Below are 7,500 nucleotides of genomic sequence, written 5' to 3' on the forward strand. Positions count from 1 at the left end.
TTGACAGTGCAAAAGAAAAGGACCATTTTGAACATATCTGCATCCGGCAAAACAATTCCGATCGTTTCAGGTCAGCTCAGATTCACTTGAATTCATTTCAGCTTCAATTCCGTTTAAGCAACAAGCCTTGTTTTGTAGGAACTGAGCGGGATCGGAAAACACTTTTAAACCTCAACCCGTCAACTCCTCGGGAAGAATCCAGGGAATTGCATCCAAAAGCCACGGGTTCCAAACACACTCGCTCTGAAATGGTAGAAAATCATCTGCTATTACTCAAAAACACTTTCAAGAGGCGAAAGTCAAATGCCAAATGGCTCTTTTTGAACCGTGCGGTACACGGGGGTCGTCATCGGTGCTGGGTGTGAGCGGCGTGTGGAAACGGGAAGCAGACACTTTATCAAGCCAGGCGGAAGAGGGGGATATGAAAAGCTGCTGACAGAGGAAGACAGATGGAGAAGAAACAGTGAGAAACGGAGAAAAGAGAGAGAGAGAGAGAGAGAGAGAGAGAGAGATGCCAGACACAGGGAAATGAAAGATGGGGCTGCTGGCTCTTTCAGGGGCCAAAAGGGCTTGCTTGACCAATCAAAACACACAAAAGTCTCTGCTGATTCCGCACACAGCTTCTTTGGCAAGGCGAGAAACAACATATCGCAGTCGTATGAACACACGCACGCATGTCCCAGCAGATACATAGAAATACACACACACTAACGTGCACTCACACAAACACACACATTTGTACACACATACACACACACACACACACACGCACACTCACACAAACACACACATTTGTACACACATACACACACACACTCACACAAACACACACATTTGTACACACGTACACACACACACACGCACTAACGTGCACTCACACAAACACACACATTTGTACACACAGGACGCACTAATGTGCACTCACACAAACACACACATTTGTACACACACACACACACGCACTAACGTGCACTCACACAAACACACACATTTGTACACACACACACACACTAACGTGCACTCACAAAAACACACACATTTGTACACACACACACAATAACGTGCACTCACAAAAACACACACATTTGTACACACGTACACACACACACACATGCACTAAGATGCACTCACACAAACACACACATTTATACACACGCACACACACACACACGCAAACAAACACACGTGCACTCACACACACACATACACACAGGCCACACATTTTTGCGTGCCCTGAAAAGGGCACCCCCGTAACACGCCAGGGAGCATGAGCGGTTACGTCTCTCTCTCCGCTGTCAAGCGTGTCACTCCCGTTAGACGGGCTCGACCGCCGTGCCACTGGCTACAAAAACACGGAAACGGGATTTCAAAGGGCGAAGAAAAAAAAGGCTGCTAATAAAGATTGGTGTATATTGATAAAAAGGGCTGCCCTGCCAAGCCAAATGGGAGGCTGAGTGAAGGGGCTTTTGTGCGGGCTGAGGGCCGCCCTGATTGATGCCAGCTGACTGAACAAAGGCACATTTAGGCCCCGGGGCTGGAGATGTGGAGCTCGCAACTGCCCGCCTTCCCGCCCGCCCGCCCACACACACACACACACACACACCTCACATCCGTGAGAACCCGCGGGGAGGCCCCCTCCGTCGCTGCCTACCTTAACCTGTGTGTGTGTGTGTGTGTGTGTGTGTGTGTGTGTGTGTGTGTGTGTGTGTGTGTGTACAACTCTACAACAATATGCATATACACACATGGGCACACATGCACACACACATGCAAACAAACGCCTCCTCCGCCTACTCAATCATTTAAAGATTTTCCTTTTGATCGTCAGTTCGTCACTTCTTTACTCACTCACCCATTAAGTCTTTAACAAATATGCACACACATTTCACGACTCACTCTCACATGCACTCACACACATTAACACTCAATGCAACCGGATGTACAGTAGAGGTGGGATAACCTACAGGAGATTGACTGATCCAGTGTCAATAAAACAATCCTTATTCCAGCAGAAACGAATGCAATGGCAAACACACATGATAACTCTGAGTGAGGGCTGGACTGTCCCCTACACACCAACCCAGGTTCACCGGCCTGCCTTCAGCTGGCAAGCACCATCACTTATCTAACTGTCAGCTAGGACTGTGGTTCAGAGTGTGTGTGTTTGTGCGTTTGTGTGCGCACGTGTGTGTGTACGAGTGAGCGTGTGCGTGTGTGTACGAGTGTGTGTGTGTGTGTGTGTGTGTGTGTGTGTGTGTGTGTGTGTGTGTGTGTGTGTGTGTGTGTGTGTGTGTGTGTGTGTGTGTGTGTGTGTGTGTGTGTGTGGTGTGTGTGTGTGTGTGTGTGTGAAATGAGAAAGACTGCGTGTCTGTGCATAAACTGTAAACTGTTGATCACAGAGAGACAACCAGCGGAACACTGGACCACAAAGCGGGGGGGGGGGGGGGGGTTGTGGAAGGTGGTGGTTAGATGAGTCGACCACATTGCTGGGGGGGACCCTGCTCTCTGTTCTGCACCCACCCCCTCAAAAAAACCAACCGGCCTCACTGTGGCTGCAGCCTTCCCCCACAGCAGTGCATTCTGCAAAAATTACATGCGCTAAAAATATGCCTCAATTTGAATATAACATTTACAACCAAAAAACAAATCCCTGCCATCGCCAACGGGACGAGGCCAAGAAAATATATTATTCCTTGAGGGACGCAGCCTCAAATTGAGAGGCAGGAGGAACAGCCCCTAAGGTTTGGGATAAACGGCGTTCACTTGCCCCAGAGGGGCTTTATTTTTAGAGCGGGGTGGGCGACGGATACTTTTGGTTTCTGCGGCACTGCTTGCACCTTGTGGAGAGTGAAGAGGCCCATCAAGACACACAAGTCTTCTTTTTTTTCTTCTTCTTCTTCTTCTTTTCAGAGGGTTAGGACGCGGTGTGAATGCTAACCCCAAAATACCCCAGCCGAAACCGAAAAGGGAAGCCCCAAAACTATGCAGCCTTGAGGGAATGAAAGAATAGACATGGCTCTGCGCTGGCTGTCAACCGGAGGAGGGTGGGATTGGACCCTTGTGGCTGATCGAGGAGGTCGGGGGGGGGGGGGCTTCCAGCCCCCGACAATGCCTTGCCTGTTGGTGGCCGGTGGGACTTGGTGAGCAGTGCAGCGTTCTGCATTATTCAGCAGGGATTGTGGGTCTGTGATGAAAGTGAGTGGGGGAAGGCCACATGGACCCGACACACGGCCTCAAGAACACACCGCATCATTGTTCCACATGTAGATGTGCACGCTGCAGATGATGGAGGGGAATTCTGCTGCATGTCTGTGTGTCTGTGTGTCTGTGTGTGTGTGTGTGTGTGTGTGTGTGTGTGTGTGTGTGTGTGTGTGTGTGTGTGTGTGTGTGTGTGAGAGAGAGTTTGTGTTAGAAGGCAATACATCACAGGACGAGGAAATGAGAATTCCTCAAATGCTTGGACAGGGGGCGACAAGGACCGGCGTGTGTGCATATGCACATGTTTGTATGTTCAAGGTATATAAATAAGCGTGCGTGCCATACGCTAAGAGTGACAGAGTGCTGGTGCGGGTGCTGTAGGGTGGTTTGGAGGAAATCCATGCAACTCGCTCAGGCCTGCTGAGAAGGAAATGTCCAATCGCTCCACTTTGCACTGAGCCAATGTGCACAAGCACTCAGGCGCGCACGTGCACACACACACACACACACACACACACACACACACACACACACACACACACACACACACACACACACACACACACAGACAATTGAATGTCTTCCAACATGAACTGTATATATACGCTCACATATACACACAAACAAAAGCAAATGCAAACACTTGTGGTGGAGGGGAAAAGGTCCAACATATACTGTACAGTGCAAACAAACCTCGGAGTAGAAAACTGTATGCAGAAAGCAGAATAATGTTTGGGGTGGGGAAAGAAGGAGAAAGAGGAGGCAGAGAGAGAGAGAGAGAGAGGAGAGAGAGAGAGGGAGGAGAGAGAGAGAGAGACCTATAGATGCAGTGGAGGGAGATGGAACAGGCAAGGTGACATGGCAGCAGCCATGTCAGTGAGAGCTACAAATGGTCAGCTTCCAGTGATAGGGGGAGAGACAGTCAGAATGAGAGAGAGAGAAAGAGAGAGAGAGAGAGAGAGAGGGTGCGTAGGAAGATAGGAGGGACACTAATGCCATTGACAGACCGCTCTCTCGGCCCAACAGGGACGTCAGTCTCCATTATGGACTCCTCAGTCAGAGCACCCGCCTCAGTTTTTCCAGCCAATCATTAAAAAATAAGATGCAATTAAAAGCTGGCTTTGATTTGGACTGCAATTAATGTGTCCCTTTCCATTTTCTCCCCATCGGGCCGTCTTCGCTTCCCACGAGCCCTGCGCCACTAAATCCTGTTAAAGGAGGGAAATCCTTTTTTTTAGTCGGGGTTTGGTGAGTAGAAGCTAATGGCACACTATTTTTTTCAGTTCGCAATTTTCAGTCAGAGCCGTCATTTAGATAATCGTAAGGAAATCTTACGATTCGGAGGTAAACCACCAGCAAGCACAAGTGAGACATTGTCAGGTACTATGCGAGAGCCACCTGTTTCACTGACATGACTTTAAACCTTGCATAACTATAATATGCACCTCCAGTCATGTAGGCCTGGTTCAGACCGACAATGCAAAAACAGTGATGTCTTTCAGCTTGGAATGGATAGGCAAAGCTTTGTCACTGTGGATGACGTAAGTCAAAAAAAGAAAAAGAAGTCATTGAAGTTGAAACTTAATTAAACTAAAAGAACCTAAGAAGAGTAAAAGAGGAGTATGATGAGTTTGTTCTCAAAGGAGGCTCACTCCTACACTTCCTGTCGTGCATCACCATAACCTAAAAATGAAACAATATCCAATGTGTTTCTAAACATAGAAATTACTACAGTCCCCATCACACAATAGAATCATAGATTTTTTAAGAGCTGGAAAACCCCATGCAAGAAAAATGTCACATAGACACTGTGAAAACAGTCACCTAAATAGCCCTGAGGCTGGCACACAACACTTGGTTTTTGAAAAGTAAATGTAAATAAAGATTATATTGTATTATTATTATTTCTGGATCAGTTTTGCCTGCTGAACATGCAGGTATGATTTAAGAATCAAAACTTTATTTTTACTGAAGACTGAGACTGAACAATGCTTGTCAACTTTGCCTCCTGCCAACTACCACAGTGGCAAATTCATTTGTTTCTGTGAAATCAAGACATGTAGAGTAGAGTGAGACAAAGGAACGGAGAGAGGAAGAGATGGACAACAGCAGAGCAGAATAGGTAGAAACAGCCAGGGAGAGAGAGAGGGAGAGAGAGAGAGAGAGGAACTGAGAGAGAGGTAGAGACAGACAGAAATAGGTAGACACAGCGAGAGAGAGAGGGAGAGAGAGAGAGGGAGAGGAGGCCAGGCGGTAGGATGTGATGTGAGGGGGGTAGAGACGAGGTGATCGTCTAGCATCGTGCCAGTGAGTGATCCTAGACAGTAACGTCTTTTGTCTTTGGTCATGGCACAGAGATAACGCCGACCGGGATCAGCAGAGCTACTTGGCACACACTATTCATGTTTAGAAGATCAGCCATCACACAGATCCCAGGAGGGAGAGGGAGAGTCAAGGCTTACACACACACACACACACACACACACAGACACACACTTACACCCTCCCGTGTGTGTGTGTGTGTGTGTGTGTGTGTGTGACGGGCTGATAGTATCTGGCATCCCACATGGGCAACCTGAGATTCCTTATCAGCGCTGGTGGAAGGCTCCAAACCGCACCGCCTGATAAACAAGCTGCGCTCCAAGGCTTATTGCTCCTCTTTCTCTTTTTTCCCCTCTATCCCCCTCCTCTCTTTCTCTCTCTCTCTCTCTCTCTCTCTCTCTCTCTCCTCTCCTCCAGAGTCTTAACTCGTATATAGGGATCTGGAAGGCTGTAAGCACGTACAGCCCAGCTCAGACTCTTCACTCACACTAAATAGTTTGGGATTAAACCGTTCGTTACCCAGTGGCAAAATAAAGGCACCACCCAGCAAAAAAGCCGATGATTAGTAGACACCAACTCAAGAGATCTTTGAAAGGAATTCAAGTCAAAATAGCGTTTCTACTTTTGTACTTATGGGATACTGCTTTCACAATCTAGCAATTTTCTGATTTCTTTGATGATTCAATAGTGTTGCTGTTGCCAAGTCTTCGTGTTGGCCAGGAGGAGGGTCTGCTTACTGGGTGGTGTACACCTGTGGAGAACTCCTAGAACCTGCTCCAGGGCTCACCCACCCTCACTGACTTAAAGATGCTGTGAATGAACAAATGGTAGAAAGAGAGAGCGTATTTGTGTGTGTGTGTGTGTGTGTGTGTGTGTGTGTGTGTGTGTGTGTGTGTGTGTGTGTGTGTGTGTGTGTGTGTGTGTAAGAGAGAGATCTGTGTTGGATATGCAAGTTCTTTGCAGGTTTACGCCTAGGCATTTCGTTTTTTTGTATTCCATCCTTGTTGTCTAACTGCTTTTGGCGATACAAATGCCTTGTTCATCGTACCGATAAAGCACTTTGAATTGAGAGAGCGAGAGAGAGAGAAGAGAGAACGAGAGAGAGAGAGGAAGAGTTAAAGACGGAGGAAGCCTCTTGTGCTTTCACTTCTTCATGTACGCACACAACCACCCCAAAATAAAGTCAAGTGACTCTGGGGTTAAGTTGGCAGCCGTAAGAATCACTCCATACAAACATCACAGAATGCAGGCACGGCAGGCTGGGACCCTCCACATAACAGAGGAAGGAGGAAAGAGTAGAGCAAGGAAGAATGCAAGAACGAGCAAGTATATATGTGTGTGTGTGTGTGTGTGTGTGTGTGTGTGTGTGTGTGTGTGTGTGTGTGTGTGTGTGTGTGTGTGTGTGTGTGAGAGAGAGAGAGAGAGAGAGAGACAGAGGCTACATCAAAAGACGTTAGAGGCCAGGGCACGTTCAGACCTCCCCAAAGACGGTGCACCTTGGCGGGGGCTTGAGGTCAGCCGCTCCTCCCCTGAGCCGGGGTGGTCCTGCTGCTTGGCCGGCCGGGCGGGGCCAAGGAGCTGGCGGGTGGAGGGGGGTAAATTAGCGGAGCCAGGCTGAGAGAGAGAGAGCCGTTGAGCCTAGGGGAGTCTGTGTGTGTGTGTGTGTGTGTGTGTGTGTGTGTGTGTGTGTGTGTGTGTGCAGCTGCAGCATGCAGCTGGAGCAGAGCAGCTAACCAGGTGACCGCAGGACTCCTACCACCGGCATCAGCTGGCCCCCGCCTAACATACACCGATATCCCACTGTGGGCAGTCTGAGTATGTGGGTGTGTGTGCGTAGGTCTGTGTGCAGGTATATGTGGGAAAGAGCAGTAACATCAACAATGCAAGCCACACAAGCTAAAGAAATATACCAACTAGAACAAAGAAGTGAGTTGAGTAAGAGAGGCCGTGATGATAACACAACAAAAGCAGAGAGATAAA

The 7,500-nt window shown here is 48.3% G+C and overlaps 1 protein-coding gene across 1 annotated transcript in view; it reads right to left on the reverse strand.

The window, feature by feature from the left end:
* bbs9 (Bardet-Biedl syndrome 9) overlaps positions 1-7,500 on the reverse strand; it is a 159,601-nt gene that overhangs the window by 81,936 nt on the left and 70,165 nt on the right. The gene's annotated exons all lie outside the window — the stretch shown is intronic.

This window comes from Alosa alosa, chromosome 13 (genome assembly GCF_017589495.1).
Source record: "Alosa alosa isolate M-15738 ecotype Scorff River chromosome 13, AALO_Geno_1.1, whole genome shotgun sequence".
Lineage (NCBI taxonomy): Eukaryota > Metazoa > Chordata > Actinopteri > Clupeiformes > Clupeidae > Alosa > Alosa alosa.